The sequence below is a fragment of the Passer domesticus genome, chromosome 1 (assembly GCF_036417665.1).
Source record: "Passer domesticus isolate bPasDom1 chromosome 1, bPasDom1.hap1, whole genome shotgun sequence".
Lineage (NCBI taxonomy): Eukaryota > Metazoa > Chordata > Aves > Passeriformes > Passeridae > Passer > Passer domesticus.
The window spans coordinates 119,928,486-119,945,777 of NC_087474.1; the positions used below are offsets into that span (position 1 = coordinate 119,928,486).

Genomic DNA, 17,292 nt, shown 5'->3' on the forward strand with positions numbered 1-17,292 from the left:
TGGTCCCTGAGTCTGGCAGCAGTGGCGGGTGAGCTGCTATCAGGAAATGGGGCATGTGTTTCTGTCCTCAGATCTGTGTGCTAAGTGCTAGGCCTGGCCTGACAGATGTTAAAGTGCCTTTGAGTAAGCAGGGAAATTATATACAAAAGTTTCCTATTACGGCTGGAATAAACAATTTCTTAACTTTTGTGTATGCTTGTCTTTCAGAGAGGCACAGTGCTCTCACTCTGTAAGAACACTGATTAATTGCCTCAGTTCCACTGGATCCCAGCACCTCTGGAACCTGTGAGAAATTCCTTTTCATACTACTACACTGACTTCTCAAAAAAAGTTTAAGTGCTTCATAAGCATAAATTAATTCAGCCAAATAGCATTTCTGTGATGTGGGAAAACCTGTGATGCCTACCTGACACCACTTACTTGACTTGCTTAATATTACAAACTGAATCAGTGATGCAGATAAGAACCAAACTCAGGATTCCTTCTTCTGACCCCCTTGCTTCATGCAGTGGATACAGAGATAGAAAACTCACAATATTCAACAAGTGGTTGAATTGTGACTAGTTCACGTTTGCATGATAGTGCAAAAGCAATTCCTTTTATGAATTCCTCCTCCCACTTCAAAAACTACCTTTAGTGAGAGGAGAACGCTCTAAAAAACTCACTCTTACAAATGTAGCACTGAACCATTTCTGCCCTTAATTTTTTACCCCCATATAACTGTGAGTGGCTTTACTTAATATTCAGAATCCACTTTCTTACTTAGGTGGCTGAGTTAGCTGACTGGCCTTTAGGTTTAATTCCCTCTGGAGTCAACAGACAGGTGTGTATCTAGGTTCTTCCAGAGCATGATTCAGAGCAAAAGTCCAAGTCAGGTGGTCAGATTTGAGTGAGTGCCTAAAGCCTTGACAAACTCATGTTCCTGATTGCAAAAGGCGGAGCTGGCATTCATGTGACAACACAAGTTTAAAATAAGTGAAATACATCTGACAGACAAAAGACCAAGAGGTGATTATGTCTGTGCTATGTTTGTGCATCTATGAGGCCTCTAAGCAATAGGAATAAATGTACAGTGGAGACATCTATGTTGCAGGCAAATGTCTAGCTGGATTTGCAGTGCTGAGCATAACTCAGAAACTATACATTAGTTTTTGAAGGCTGATTAAAATTCCCAGTTTTGCATTAATAATCAGACAACCTGTTGTCATTTGCCCTCTCCCTTACATAAAAACTTCTGCCAGACATTAATTTTCCACTCAGGGAGGCTAAATGCATGTGAACATTATCTGAGGTATCTTGAATATCTTTCCTTAAGACAAGACAATGACATTTCTCTGTACAAGTTCAAACATGACTCTCCCATGTTGCAAAGAACTGTCAAATTGAATAACAGGTAGAGTGAAAGCACTTCTTTCCCAAACTATTCAAATGAGCATCACCTTAAATAAACAGAACCTGGCTAAGGGTTACATGAAAGATTTGTCATAGCAAGAAGTAATATTTGAATGATAATATCTCTTAATTTATTCATTATTTAAAGTTACTCTTTTAAATAGACCTAGAGCAGTCTTTCCCAGGTAACCCCTGAGATAAAGTTATCAGTCTCTGTCTCTCATCTTCACTGCATCCTGCTGTAAATAATGCCTTTGCACATGGTATCTCCTGCCAGTGGTGATTGCAGTAACTCTTTGGCTCCCAGCAGAAGTAGCTGGGGGTGTGGTTAAGCCAGGATGCAGCGAACATGATTCATACTAAAAACCTCAGACCTTGGACTGGTTGTAAGGGATTCCCACGTTTATTATGTGGGAAAGTGTTGAACATATTGTATAAATTATACAATGGAGCTGAAAGATTGGGATTTCCCTGTGTTAGTCAGTTGGTTACTACACTAGATTTAGACTGTCATTAAAGAAGAAAATAAGAATCTTTCTTATTATAGACAGCAAGACAATATTCAGGATACTTTTTAATTAAGAGAATCCCAGAGAAATTAGAAAGTGATGCAGAAATTGGAGCAACAACAGATTTGCTTTTGCAAATAACCACAACCTTTACAATGAAATGGCTTGATACTTTTTTCTTTTTTCTTCTTTCTTTTTTTTTTCTTGAAAGCGGAGTCTCTCTAGCAATTCAGTTATATTGACAGAAGACATGACCTTTCTGTGGTATTCAGGGCATTTACACTCTCTGACTGATTCTACGTTAGTCATCTGTTATGGTGCAGTTTGGAGGAACTCAGGTTCCTCATACTGCCAGTGAAGTGGAGGCAGGCATAATTCAGAGAAGCCAGGCTAAATGCCTGAAAGAATTTGAAGGAGATGGTGTGAGTACCACCTGTGCTCCTGCTCTGAACTTCATTTTTCAGTAATTTTTAGTTTTACTGTAAAATTTCTCTTGGAGCTCAACCTTTGAGCACATGAAGTCAGGGGCTTGTAACAGCCACCAATTTGTAACAGCTGAGAATCTGGCCCAGGATCTATAACTTTGTTTTTAATAGCTATTTGGAAGAGATTATTTTACAACTTGTTCTAATATGTACATTCCCAGTAGACTGCTCAGGTAATTACTTGGGCTGTAGTTCAAATATTCCACAGTTTGAAATATGCTTGTAGAAAAATCTATTTTTCTGTGTACAGAGGTATAGAACAGTCACTTCTTTGGCATGTGTGGCTATTCCTTTGCAAATAATCCAAAGTTGTAGGTGTATAAATTAATGATGATGCATATTTTTTCAGTTTGTATTTAAAGATACATTTGGAAATGGGTACCTTTACACAGCAAAAATTTGTTATCTGGCAACACACAAGGTTACACAGAATAAAGAAAAAAATGAAGAAATGATAATGAAAAAGAAGTTTGACATTGAAGAAAAGTCTTATATGCTGTCTTGAGTGCTGCTGACTTTCTCATTGGCTTTATGAAATATATTTTCTACTTATAAATTTCTCTTATGTTCACAGGTCAGTAGGGCTTAGTTTAAATTCCTATGCTAAACTTATGTATATATTTACATTATGTATCTCCATAATTAATAAGAAGTTAAAGATCTCTGAGCCACAACAAATTAAAGTGATATTTCAAACAAGGTGTTCAAGCCTGATAATTTAGTGCTTTAAAGATCCTCCCTGCATAAATGTGAAATTATTCTGAACTGGGCACACTGGATGTATAGGACAGCTTCATAAGTTAATTTTCCCAGGTTAGAGTCTTGACAAACTGCCTCTGTTTGTATTGTGAAATGTATTTCTCAGCCCTGCTCCTGATTTCCCAGGGAACCCTGCCCTTTATATTAGAAGTGAATAATTAGATCACTGGGTTTAATGTTATTATGCAGCTTGCCAAGGCTGGGTACGCTATCACTTGCTAGAAGGTGTTCTGGGTCACCCTAATGGTTGTAAGGCAGGACCAAATCTTTACTTTCCCTTGGGAATCAACCTCAGGGTGGCGTCACTCAGTCAATGCATGACTTTTCTTCCAGGGTTTAACAAGCCTCACCAAAGACTAAATGGTGTATTGTAAAACCAGCCCTGCAAAGTCTCACACACCTAACAAATGAGTCCCACTCCTTTTTGCTTAAGGAAAAATTAAAACAAAGGAGAAAAAAAAAAAAAAAAACAAAAACAAAAACCAAAGGGTCTTGCCTAAAGGGATTTCTCAGTGCTATTAGGAAAAAAAAATCAAGTCAAACAAATAATTTTCTCATACCTAAAGACACTGTGACACTATCTTTTGCATGACACCATAACTGTGCTTTGGTGGTAGTGATTAAATGCTGTTCAGCAGGCTAAGCCCTGTCTGAGAAGTTCTCTTTAAGAAAAAGGACTTTGTGTAGAATGGGTTATTTGGCTTTCTAGCAGTTTCAAAAACCAAAAAAATAATAACAAGAGGTCAGATAAAATTTTGAGGAAGATTTTTTATTACATGAGAAATAATTTCAAGAGAATTTAAAAATAAAATTTTCTTTAATCCAGGAATCAAAATACTTCACATTAAAACATTGTTATATGTAATTTAAATGGGTAAATAGTATTGCTTCTTGAAATAAATAAATATATTTAAAATATATTCCTATCTTACCCCTACACAACATAATTGGGTAAAATAGCTGTATGTTACTCAGCACATTTTAACACCTCTTTTCTGAGAAAGGACTGTAGCTACAAATTTTGCAAAATTCAGTCAAAATAACCTGAATTTAATACTGTCTCAGAAGACAAGCCAGGAATAGATTTTTTTTTGGACACGTGCTTTTGCATGCTATAGGGTACATATGAGTGCTCTAAGGAGAGGCTGAAACTAGCACTAAAGAAATTCACCCTGAGACCAAGAGCATCTTTGAAGCAAATGCCTGCTGCAAGTTACAATATCAGTGCTTTGTCTTTATTCCACCTTCACATTCATTTAATCTATATACAATGTAATAAATATCCTCCTAATATGAAATATTTAACCTCTAAGAACCCTTTGTAGATACAGCTTTACCTTTCATTTCACACACCTAAACCTTCACTTATATTCAGCCATCCTATCCCCACACAACCTGTATGGGGCATCAACTTTTAAATAATAAGACACATAATTAGCCATTAATACACTAGAGGTTAATGAGTAGGTATAATCTCATTAACCTAATGGGAGTTACAGGTGTAACTTGTAAGCAGCCCTAGAGGCTGCCAAAGAGTGCAAAGGAGTTATTGCTACCTTTTAAAAAAAGTTAAATAAACATGATTCATATCTAAATTTTCTTCATGCACCTTGACATTCCAGAAGGTTTTATGATTTTAGCTGAAATGGTTAGTTGCCCCAGCAAAAGGCTAGGACACTTGTCCTACCTGAAATTCCTACCCAAACTGATGTGATTGATAGGCTTTTCCAATGGGACTCAGACATTTTTCGTTTTCCTTCATATATTGTAACTTTTTGCTGTTGTTTTCTAGTAATTTGACTGGAAAATAAAATTTGGCAAAATATCTATATGTTTGTAATTCAAGATCATAGGAAAAAAATTCTCCTTGGTTGTAGTGCCCTAGAAGATTTAGGCAAATGTGACTTTCTGTGAAATGTTGTGTGTGGTTGCTATCAACATATACATTAAGTATATATTGTACTTTGCTGCTGTGATCTCAAGAACCACTTGTGTAAAGCCTGGTTTGGTTTCGAGCCAGCAATGCAGCTATTTACCTCCCTAAATATGAGTATTAATGAAAAGCTTTTCATTTTTAATTGCAATGAACCAGTGAGCTTCTAAATGACAGTGACCTCAGACACAACAACCACATACCAGGTACTTATTCTTCATTTTTTAGATGTAATTTTTCAATAGATAATTTTTCATGCTTTTTTAAAGAAAAAAAATCCTTACTGTTCCTTAAGTAATTTTATTGCATTCATTGACCAGAATATTTCCCTATGACAGCCAAAGGCACAGCATATTTAAATGTTCCTTAACTTCCACTAATTAATTACATAAATTTCACTAACATATTATTGAGTGAGGGGTTTGCATTATATTACAGAAGAATCCTTTGTCCTATATTTCTTTTCTTAGAATGCCTCAGAGCTTTGTTTAAAATTATTAAACACCACTTCAGTAGCAATTATAATTTTTATCATGAAAATGCAGTCAATTTACTAGATTTTTCAATAGCATCTTACTCTTTTTTGAAGAAGCAGTGCAAAATGTAGCATGCTATACCTTTGATGTCTCTGGAAAATGAATAGTGACTGCAGGGCAACTCCATCTAGCTATGGGTTGCTCAGGTCTCGTGGGAGAAAAGTCCTATTCCGCCTGCTACCAGCTGGGAACCTGCTGATTCCCTCTGTCTGCCCTCTCGGAGTGTTTCACCTGCTTCCTTGCCAATCCCAGTCTCTTCACACAGGCTGAGGAGCAGCAGATGGGAGGTGGGGCAGCACTGCAGTAAGTGGAGCGTGAGGTTTGCTGGCAGGGCTCTCTGAATTGCTCCAAGTACTGAAGCTGGCAAGAGTGAGGGTGAAGCAGGTGAAAGGGCGTAGTCACCTAAAAAAAAAAAAAAAGGATGGGTGGAAAAAAGGAGTGGGAAAAAGGATTAACACAGTTAATTTATCAGAGATGGTTAGAGAGATGGTATTCACAAGTATATTCTTTTCCCTTGGAGCTTTATTGCTTAATGATAAAGATATCTACCCTTGATTTCGTTAGAGCTGTCTGAGAACCTGAACTAGACTGCCAGAGATTTCTCTTCAGTCAATGACTGCCTCTTTTTTCACAAACATCCTCTGCTATGTACTTTGTTTTGTGTTCAAATGGCACAGTGTCTACGCACAGTAAAGAGAGATGGCAATCTTTTGTCCCTATGACTGTTGGTTTTTTTTTTTTGCAAATGTACATACAAAGGTTTTGTCTAGTGTAGTACACAATTGGCATACCTATTTAATGACTAAAGAAGCAGGAGAGATTAAGGATGTATTTCCAAATCTGACCTCAGTATCTGAAGAGACAAATTTCCAGTCAAATTCAGGACAAATTTAGCTCCCATCTACAATGATGTCAGTAGATGTTTTCCAATGAATACGGGAATTTGAGACTGGAGGAGATCTCTAGGGCAACAGTCCTCTGCTGTCAAAGAGAATCACGGCATTTTGATGAACCAATACAGCTTAATCTAAAATTTATGGTAAAATTTCTGCTTTCCTACTAGAAGATTGTACCAGAACTTTCCTCCTTTACTATTTAGAAGCCTTCCTATAATTATCACATTGTATTTATCTCAGGGGGATCATGGCTTTTCTTCTAGGTTAACATCTTCAGGGGGGATGTGCACCTGCAGCTTCCACTGATGAGCTTTCCAGTAGGCTTGTTCCTAAAGCTGAGAAAATCAAAAGCAAATCCCCCATGTTCATTATCAGTAGTCTGAACTAAAAATTATTCAAGTCAGGAATTGTATCATATCACTGATGTCTCCTTTGCCTGGATACAAATTCAAATCCCTTAAGATTATTATAGTCTTGAAATTGAGAGGTATCATGCATATGTAATTTTGACCAGTAAGAACCTATGCTGTTGACATTATCATTCAGTAAAATGTGCTGACTTGAGGGACATGAATGCATTGTGCAATGCCTGAGAATTATCTCTTACTAATTAATCCCTCTTTGTTTGTAATCTCATGGGAAATATTTTTTCCTGTACTGCTGGAAGGAGTAAGGTGGCCTTAGTTTTTTATCATGTTTTTTTTCAGTGGAGGGCCTTAAAACATATTTACCATGTACTTTTTTTTTTTTTTTTTTGGTGGGGGTGTGATCTGTAATCTTAAATCATTGTAACCTAAAACCTGGGTGAATTTTAAACAGAAATTCCCTTCTAGCTAAACATAGGGCTAATTAGCTTCCATAGTTAGAAGCCTAGTTTGCCTCCCTTTGCTTTATTCTTTCATGGATGCACTGAGTGCTGACTTTGCAGTATCAGCAGATTTATGTATTGCCTCAGGTTTAGACTTTTCCTAACTTCATTTTTTTTTTTCTTAGGCTTGTCGTTTACTGTTTAAAATTGTATAAACAAGCCAATGTTGGGTTCTGATAATGAAAATAAACTTGATGCAGATATGTAATTTCTATGTGTTAGTGTTTGCAGAATCAGATCTCTGCAACCATTAAACTCACCAGAACAGAGAATAGCCATTAATTTCTCACAGTTAAAAGGCTTGATTCTCATTTTCCTTGAAGAACATCTGCAGATTCTTCAACAAGGTATTAAGAAAAATAAAATATTTAGTGCATTGGGCTACTGCTTTATTACTACTACTGTAATAAAGATTAAATGTAAAATTATTCTTGTCTGCAAGCTTCCATTGAAAGCAACTTGATAAACACTCCTTTTCTACAAGAACTTTTCTTAACCATCACCTTAAAATTATTTTTTAAATCCAGCTATGTCTTTGATAAATATGATAGAATAGACAGAACTGTCTCTAAAAGCCATTTAACTGTATTTCGTGTTCAGAGGTTTTTCCCTGGAACATTTTCTCAACAGTAGGATTTGGCATAGCAAGTTCCTTCTTATCTGACAGGAGCTGAGCATTCTCAGTCCTTTCCTGGAGACAGACAGCTCTTCAAGGAGCTGGTCCACAAGCAGAATGGTTGTCTCAGGAACCGGTATGTAATCACCAAAATCAACATCACTTAGTGCTATTTTCTTGTCAGATGACCCAGTGGAAATTAACCATAGTTTTCCCACATGGAAATTACTAGTTTTCTCCTCAGCCTTTATTGAATCTCATTGTAGATGCAAAAGAACATGGTGTGAAACAGCTGACTTTTTTTTTAATTAGCAAAACTGACAGTGGTTAGGTGAGATGGAGCTGATTAATAAAAATAATTCAGAAAAAAGATATTTTAGTTGAGTAATATGCAAAACAAAAAAAATACTTTCACATGGTTTCAGTGGTTATAGATCTGTTTTTCTTGAAGACTGTCAAAGCAGTTAATTGGAGTGTCTCAACATCTCTATGACATATGAATTGACTATCATAAATCTTGAAAGGAAAGCCAAGCCCTTTATTTTCAAAACAGCCTCGGATTTTGGTTCATACCATTTCAGTTCACTAGTTTCACACACACAAGGCTTGATTGCCAGTACTACTAAATAAATCCGGCCTTTGCAACAGTTTTTCTGATCTTTTCTCCAAAATATAAATCATCAAAATTGGCATGTGAATTCCCATTTCTACTCTTTCTATCTCTCCCACAATATCAAAGCAGATATTTTGACATATTAAGATTAGTATAGTATGTTTCGGTCTTCCTAATTTTAAAATTTTTCTGTTGGATATTTCTTACACTGATTTTGGGAAACTTGGCTATGGACCCTTTTTTGCTGTCCAAAACAATTGTTTGCAACAAACCATATATTTTTGGTGCAATGTGTATAGTATTTTGGGCGAACATTAGCAGCTTCTCCCTGAACAATAGGAAGACTGTGTCTTAGAAAGCTCTGGAAAGGATTTAGAGGTCAAAGAAGACAAGTCACTCAACATGAGTTCCCAGTGAGATATTCTGGGAAAGACTGATGTGGTCCTTTGATATATAAGAAGGGGAGTTGTGAGTAGCATAAGGAGGTGTTTTTACCTCTATCTGACACTGGGGAGATTAACACTGAAAACACTGCATACTGTTCCTGTCTCTTAGCAATGTTGTTGTAACTACAGTGGTCTAAGGATATGAGAAAGATTTGTAGCAAGGGATGCATTTTTGTTTATTGGACCAGCTCAGATGTTTGGAAAAATACAGAAAAACAGTAGGGCATATGGGCCTGTCTTCATATCATGTCTGTATTGGGAAAAATTTTGCAAGAGTACAGAAAAGAGAAATAAAAGTTGTTCCAACTTGTGAAAAAAACCTCAATAGGATAAAAAAGAGAAGTAACTCAAGATGTTCATCAAATTAAAAAGAATACTGACTGCATTAATGTTTTCAGTTCAGAGTAGATTCAGGGTGCTAAGGGGCACTACGATTTGGAGATGAAAGACATACTGAGGAGGAAAAGAAAAACATAATGAGGAAGACAGCAACAGATGATTTAAAAGAAATTAAGGCACAATTATTTAGAAGAAAAAAAAGCAAGTAACAATGCCATGTGTATTTGTGCATGCATGTATTTGCACAGGTGCCTCCAGTAATTCTGAACATGTTTCCCTGCAGTCACTCTTGGTGGGGGGAAGTCTGAGAAGCAATTATGTTTCTGCAGCTTTCATGAAAGTATTTGGTCAGGAATAGGTGAAACCTCTCTCCAAGCAGTCCTGACAGAGAGATCTATAGTGATCCGAAATACTGTCAGGGACATAATGTGAGGTGTCACATTAGTGACACACACAGGATCCACAAGAACTTGGGGAAAAGACCTTAAAAATGTTCTGTATATGGGAAGAAACCTTAATCAGAGCTCACAGCTTGTTAGGCATCGAAGTCAATCAACCATGAAACACAAATCCATAGGGGACTAAGCTTTATTAGTCCCAAGCCTATATTAGTTGTGTAATACTTAGGGTGATTAGCTGTAGGGATAAACTTCCAAGGGAGAAGTGGGTCGGCCATCTTTTGAAGTCTTTGGATGTCTTTTTTGGAAGACAGTGAAACACAAGTAATTGGGTTAACAACAGGAGTAAGTGAACGCAATTGTAAGGCCTTTATAACAGAGAAGGAGAGCCTCATGACCTAATGATTTTTTCTGGCCATAAAAATGTACAAATCCATGAATAATAAATGCAAAGCATCTCAGATGACTCTTGTGAGGAACTGGCACAGTGTCATTCAGCTAATTAGCTCTATGGCTACTGCCAAATGTACGTCCAGGTGAAAGCACCCCAGCCTGGCTACCGGGCTCAGGCGCTGTGCTCCAACATCTTTCATTGTTGTCAGTGGAATGTTAATAGATGACGGCAGCACAACAGGGGTGAGGATGGACAACTGGGAAAAGTTTAAGATAATGTCATCAGAACTGAGGGCTGTCACAGTATAATAGTCTCCTGCTGCTACCTAAATGCAGAGGAACTCACGGAAAATTAAACATCAAGGCATGTTCATTTGCAAAGCTGGAGATACGGATCCTACGGCAATCTCCTGTTACAATGGGCTTATTTCTGCCTTACTAAATGAATGTGGAATCAGTGGATCAATATTTGTAGGGTTATTTTCTACATGGCCAGAAGCCAGGTGTACTTTATTGTGTACTTAATTTAGGTTACAGAGCATTTAACTACTAAATTAAAGATTAAAAAGTGTAGACTCAGAATGGATTCAGATTCTTCTGTTAGTTCTGCTGTGATTATGATCTCCTTTAGCTCCTGAGTCAGGGGCATTCTTGATGTCAGAACAGTCAGTGCAGAACAGACACTTTAATTTAGAAGTACCCCACAGTTTAGACATGGTAAAAGCACTCCCCCAGTCAGTTACTATAATTTACTTGATAGATAATCGCATATTAAGATGCAGTATCTTGATTAGTTTGGGTTATGTCTCCTTATGTAACACCTACTGTAGTGCAGGCCCAGGTAATAAACCAGAAGTTTGATGAAAATAAACCTGGAAATACTCTGCAGACTCTAAAGGAAGTAAGACAAGGCTCTGAATTTCCCTCTCTGCACACACAAGGTATAGTACTTTATTGTGAGAATTCGTTAGGACATGCTAAAAGAATACAGACAGAAAGAAGAGATTTGTACATATTCATGACTCCAGGAACTAGTACTTCAAGAAAAATACTGATTATTGTAAGAGCTAAGCACAGAACAACCATGAGAGTTGGCAAGGATGATCCACAATTAATAATGCATGACAGGTCCAGTAACTAGCAACAGCTACTTGTTATTCTTTTGTTAGCTACAAAACCATGTTACATTTGGATCTGGTTTCCATAAATATCTAAGTGAGTATCTGGATCTAGAATTTCTGGCTCAGATTCAATTATAATTTGAATGTTATCTGACTAGCTGAATCCTTTTTAATCTCTATCATTTAATGCAGGGCAGCCACCTAGCATAAATACTGCTGTGTGTCTGCTGGCATTTCAGTAAAGTGTTTTTAATCCCTAAATATTTTTTAAGACTTGCCTGTACTCATCTTTTAGTAGGCTCACCTTAAACCAGCAATCTCCACAATTTTTAAAAGAGATTTTCTGAGGAAACCATGTTTTCCTTGTAATAGGTATTAAACTTCCTTTTAGTCAACAATGAATGATTTGACAAAGCTGTCATATGCATGGCCACCTTTGAGAAGTAATGCAGGATTCATTTCTCTGGTGTATAATACTTCAGTCTTCCTGTGAATTTTAGCAGATTTGCTGCATTGGTGAGAATGCTTCACTGGTGAGAGTAATATTATTTTGTTTTCATATTTTCAAGGTAATTTTGGTAGGTTTTTTTCCCCCTCACTGTGTTTTCTAGCACTATGTACTAGTGAAAGTGGAAAAGTTTGATGGAACAGTAGTCTTTCAGCATGACACATCATATGTAATCTTTCACTGGTGTCCTTTGTCCTGCAACAGCTGACAGAGTACCTGCACAGCAAATGATGTTTTCCAGACACCAGTGAAAGCCTGATGTTATTTCTTAAGAATGCAGCAGCTACACTACAAACTGGAATGACACCACTCTAAAGCTAATTCCTCCACTGCTTTCCCACCTGCCTTGCTGCAGAAAGAGTTGCTCTTGCTGGCTGCAACAAAGATCCTCTGAAATCAGCTCCTAATAGCTGTAGCTCCTCCACGTGCATGAATGCTGAGAATAAAAATTGCGGTCCTCAAAATGCAGAGGCATCATTTAGGAAAATACTAGGCTGATAGTGCTAATTACATGTGTAGAAAGATTAAAGTGCTGGAGGTGAGCCTGATTCTGCCAAGGTGTGCTCATTCATAAACATGAGAGCCACCTTTCCACACTGTGCATGTTGCATTTCATACTGGAGGTAGTGGGAATCATTCTGGTATCTCATCCTGTCAGACTGAGCACACGATTGAACAGGAACAGGACTGGCTTGGTATGAGAGGCTGAGCGTTTCTGGAAAACACTTAAATATTGCAAGAAATGCTTTCAGTAATAATTTCTGAAATTTGAGAGGTGAATTTATCAGATTTTGTGTACTTCCCCCTTTTCTCATATCCTAGTGATAGATATTACTGTCATGCTATATCAAGATATAGACATTACAATGAAATCATCATTGTGTCTATACTAGGCCTCCTGAGCTGGTATTGCAGGAGTGATAGAGCTTAAAATGGTACCATTAGAGCTTCAGTACTGTGGAAAAATATTGTATTGAACTCTTGAGTATGTATTTCTTTAAGTATAGGGATATTAATCCTTTTCTGCTTAGCCTCTTTGGATAGTTATATTTGCCCATCTAAAATCCACCCTCTCACTTCATTTGAAAACAGAATCTCATTAAATTCTACCCCCTCCCCCCCAATAGACCACATTTTTTTTATTATTCAATAAAAAAAAAGAAAGAACATTTTGGTGATGGTGAAATAACAAATCCTAAGGCAGAAATATCCTTTAGGTTGCAGCTGCAGGAAAGCAGTTTGGGTATTTTTCACTGAAAGGATAATCAAGCACTGCAAGCCTACCTCCCCAGCTTCCCAGGGAAGTTATGGGATCACCATCCCTAGAAGTGTTCAAAAACATGTGGATGTGGCACTTGGGGACATGGCTTAGTGGTAAACACAGTTGTGCTGAGTTAATAGTTGGATTCTTGGAGATCTTTTCCACCCTTGATTCTATGATTATATTTTGAAGTTTATTCTTACAAAACCTCCCCTTCCCTATTTTGATTCTGTACTTAAGTAGCTTTGGTTTCAGAAGGGTGTGAGAACATACCTAAAGGTAAAATGTGTTAACTGCTCTCCCAAGTATTGATGTGTTCCTAATGCAGGACCTAAGGTTTTAAATTGCATTGGTATTCTTACGAGATGAAATAACTGTTGATGTTTCATTGTGTCTTCTCCTTTAGGGTAATAGCCATGCTACTGAATAGTAAATAATAATAATACAGAAATCTATTAACTTATGTGGGCATGTTAAGATGTATGAGCTCCAACAAAACAAAAAGATTGATGAAAATTTGGAAATTATGTGGAAAACATGTCAGATATAGGTTTGTATCATACATAAATGGTCTACCATTTTGAGAAAATTGCACGTTTAGGAAGTGCTATTACCTGTATTTTCAAAATGCCTATTTAAATCAACCTCTAAAAAAAAGTAAAAAATACCAAAATCCTTCAAGCAAAAGCTTTGAAATCAGACAAATCACTCTCACCGGCCCCATCCCCAGAGCTGTGCTCTGGCTCTGCTTTAAGCAGACAAAGTGCAGGAAGTTTAGAGCGGGAGCTGTGAGCGAAGGCCCCGTGACAGGAGGAGGTGTTGCAGCTGATGCCTATCAGGCACCGCAGCAAAGCCAGCGCCTTCATGTCCTGTGCCAGCGTCCCAGCTGGGTGGGGGGCAAGCAGCAAACGGAGATTTGGTCCACTGCCCAGGCATTTTGGCTTCCTGCAGCTCTTAAGGCCACGGCTTTACCAGTGGACAGCAAGGGAGCTTCTCACCAGTGTGACCGCAGGTTTTCCATGGCAAAGTCTAAGATGTACAGCTCATAAAGCCATTCATTCATGGCGCAGCTGCTCAGAAACAGCTCGAGCTGGTGCCTCCGAGGAGGGTTTCTCCACCAGAGAGTCTTGTGACTGGTCAGACTGGGAAGTTTCCTTAACAATAAAATGGGAAAAAAATTTAAAAGAGAGCATTTGGTGTGCCCCATTTGAAGCGCTGAAGAAAGCCCCGGGGCCCGGTTCTTCGCTCGGACACACGGGGACTGCTGGAGCCGGCGATGCTACGGCTGACTTAGAGGCGATGCGAGACTAAACACGGCCTTTAACGCGACTGGACAGGATGGCATTAAATTAAACGCGAGTGCAGCCGCAGGGCTGGGAGGGGGTTTAGCCCGGGGATCCCCGCAGGCCTGCGGAGCCCGGGGCAGCGCGGGGCGCGGCCGGGCCGGGCCGCGCTGGCCGGAGCGCTGGCCGGGCAGCGCCGGCGCGGCGCAGTTGGGCCGGATCATTCCTGACACGGGGAGCGCGGGAGCAGCCGCGGCTCCAGCCTGTCGGCCGCTCGGCAGGTTGATGGATGTGCTGGCCTGCGAGCGCTCGCCACCCCGGCCAGTCCAGCCCATCCACAATGAGTTACAGTTTCCCGGTCCCCCTCCCGGCACCTCCTCCCCCTCTTCCTCCCCGGGGCCGCCGGCCTGCGAAGGGCTGTCCTCGCACGGCAGTGCCCGCTGGAGCCGGGCTGCCCTGCCCGGTGCCCCGCTGCAGCGCCCGGCCCAGCGCCGGGCCCAGGGCAGCGCCGCGCCTCAGCTTTCCCGGGGTGGGAGGCATTTTCCTCCCTGGCTGGAAGGGACGGAGGTTGACTGGAGGGCGGGCGGTGCACTTGCATCGCCCGGGAGCTGAGCGGGGAGCGGGCCGGTTCCCATCCCGCCCCTCGCCTCGGCGGCTCCCCGCTCCTCCCGGGAGTGAGGCCGCAGGGGAGCCCTCCGCCCGCGGGGCGTCCCGAGGAAGTGAGCGTCTCCCAGGGAAAATGCGCTCCAGCCCTGCCGTGTTCCCACCAGCTTCTCTTTTCCTCTCCACGCATCTGTTTTCGTTTTCTTCACATTTATACTTTAAAGATGATGTTCGCCCTTCCACATCCCTTCCCTCTCCACCACCACCACCCCTCCCTCCCCCCAGGAAGATGAATTTCATCTGGGCCTTGAAACAGGGCAAAGAACAATAAATATTTATGGGCACCAGGGGAAGGTTGAACTGTAAACCACCACTTATCCCTACGTCTCTTATGAAAGGAATTAGCATTGCAAAATTTACATTAGGAAAAAAAAGAGGAGAGAGAAGCATTTCTATGATGTGAAAATGCTATGCCTCGTACCTATTTAAACTGGAGCAAAATATGTCTTCAAAGGGCCAAATCTGGGGCACGGCCTTTAAACTGTAATGGCCAAATTAAAACAAATGGCCAAAATTAAACACTGCAGCCCTCGCTGGATGTGAAAGTTCAAGTGATGAGGAAATATGTGTGTAGCAGATCACTTTTCTACACTTCTATTTGAATGAAGTCTTACGGACTTTTTTTTTCCAAACAGTTTTAAGCGTATTCAGAGATACTGTACAGATGAAGATACATAGGAACATAAAAATACCAATGCATGCAGCCAAGCACAAACAGCTTATATACCTCTAAATCCAGAAGGGGCCATAAGAACAGAGTGTTCAGTGTGTGTTGTTAGAAGCCCAGGCAAAGATAAAACTTCAATAAAAAGTATGTTCTTTTATGTTCAGTGTTAGAGGAGAGGCAATGTAAAATAAGGATTTATGTTTGTGGGGGCAGGCAGAGGAATACAGGCTCTTTAATAAGCTGGTACTGCAGGAGAGGGAGCAAGCTCCAGCAAGGTTTGAAGAGCTCTCTCTGGCAGTGGAAAGGGCCTGAAGGGAACCTGGGTCTTCCGGAGCGAGGCTGAAGGCTCGGAGCTGGGCAAGGAGTACAGGGGTGTGTGGCAAATTGCCTGTTTCCTGGTAAATCTTGATAGAGCACCAAGGTTTAAAGACCTATTTTTTCATTATTCCTCACTCCTATCAAAGTAAATTTTGGAATATGCATCTGGTGACTTTTTTTTGAGCAAGGGTAATGCCCAAAGTGCCTTCACAGCAAGAGGAGGTTACTGTTGCCTTCAGTACAAGTAAGATCATGTTTTAAAATGGACTGTTCAGGTATTACTGTAGACCTGCAATAGTTGGTTGAAGTGGTTGTGAATACTTTAGCTGGTGCAAGGAGAGTATAAACAAGGCTTTTTCTGTGTTGGTATCCTCAGTGGAGTAACAGAGTTGCTGGTGGTGGAGTATCTGCTATTATAATGGCCTTGGGGTGCTGGTTCCTACCACATAACTGAGGTTGAGACTGGAGTTTCCTCTGACTGAGGATGAAAAGTCTCTACTGCTTCCTCAAAAGAGGAAGAATTGGAAGAAACCTCATTTTCTCAGTAACTTTTGCCCTCTGTTTATTTATCATACTTATCCCATAATAAGTTCTCCCCAAATCTTCTTATTACATTCCAGTTTTTATAAATGTTTTCTGGCTTCTGTGAAAGGCCAACTGAACAGAAACAGACAGCAAATAAGTCAAATTTCATTGTCCCAATATGAGATCGATAACAGCATTTTCAGAGGAGAATGAGTCACGAGAAGTTGCTGGCAAGGGTATGGGGGTTGTATAACATCATCCTAAAAAACATGGTGTGACAAGGTTTCTTTGTTCCTTCACTTCTCTCCCAGAGACAATCAGACTTGTCATTTGTTCAATGGGATTATTAAATTAGTTATCCTCCTGAGTAAGAAAACTACTGGTAAAATATGCTCTTACACTAAGTCTCCATAAATCATTTGGAGGATGGAAGAGGAGAGGAGCTTTTTTTTCTGTCTTGATTCCAGCAATTTTTATCCAAGTAATTTCTTGTGTACAATAGGCTCCAACAAGCCTTATGAAGGAGAGCTTCTGGAAATCCAGTCCATAACAAGGAGCTGAAGCTGATATGGATGTTAATAAAAACCATAAATGCCAAAAAAACCTTGGAATAACTGTCCTACAAACTGGATTTTTTGAGTGCTGTGAAGGCTGTAACCAAACTTTTTTTAAGTGAAGGTTTGTTCTCAGAACCCTTAGCAAGCTCCTTATTGCTGCTACCTTTAATTGCAGTTGCCCTAAATTGAGGGTTGATAGGTGTTGG

The 17,292-nt window shown here is 39.7% G+C and overlaps 1 long non-coding RNA gene across 1 annotated transcript; it reads right to left on the bottom strand.

Annotated features, from left to right (window-relative positions):
• Positions 1-3,974: 3,974 nt before the first annotated feature.
• On the bottom strand, positions 3,975-13,890 carry LOC135278928 (uncharacterized). The gene is made up of 3 exons (XR_010346313.1): positions 12,154-13,890; positions 7,639-7,715; positions 3,975-6,845 (listed from the first exon to the last, which is right to left on the bottom strand). It is a non-coding gene; the product is annotated as an uncharacterized LOC135278928 (long non-coding RNA).
• Between the last annotated feature and the right edge of the window lie 3,402 nt (positions 13,891-17,292).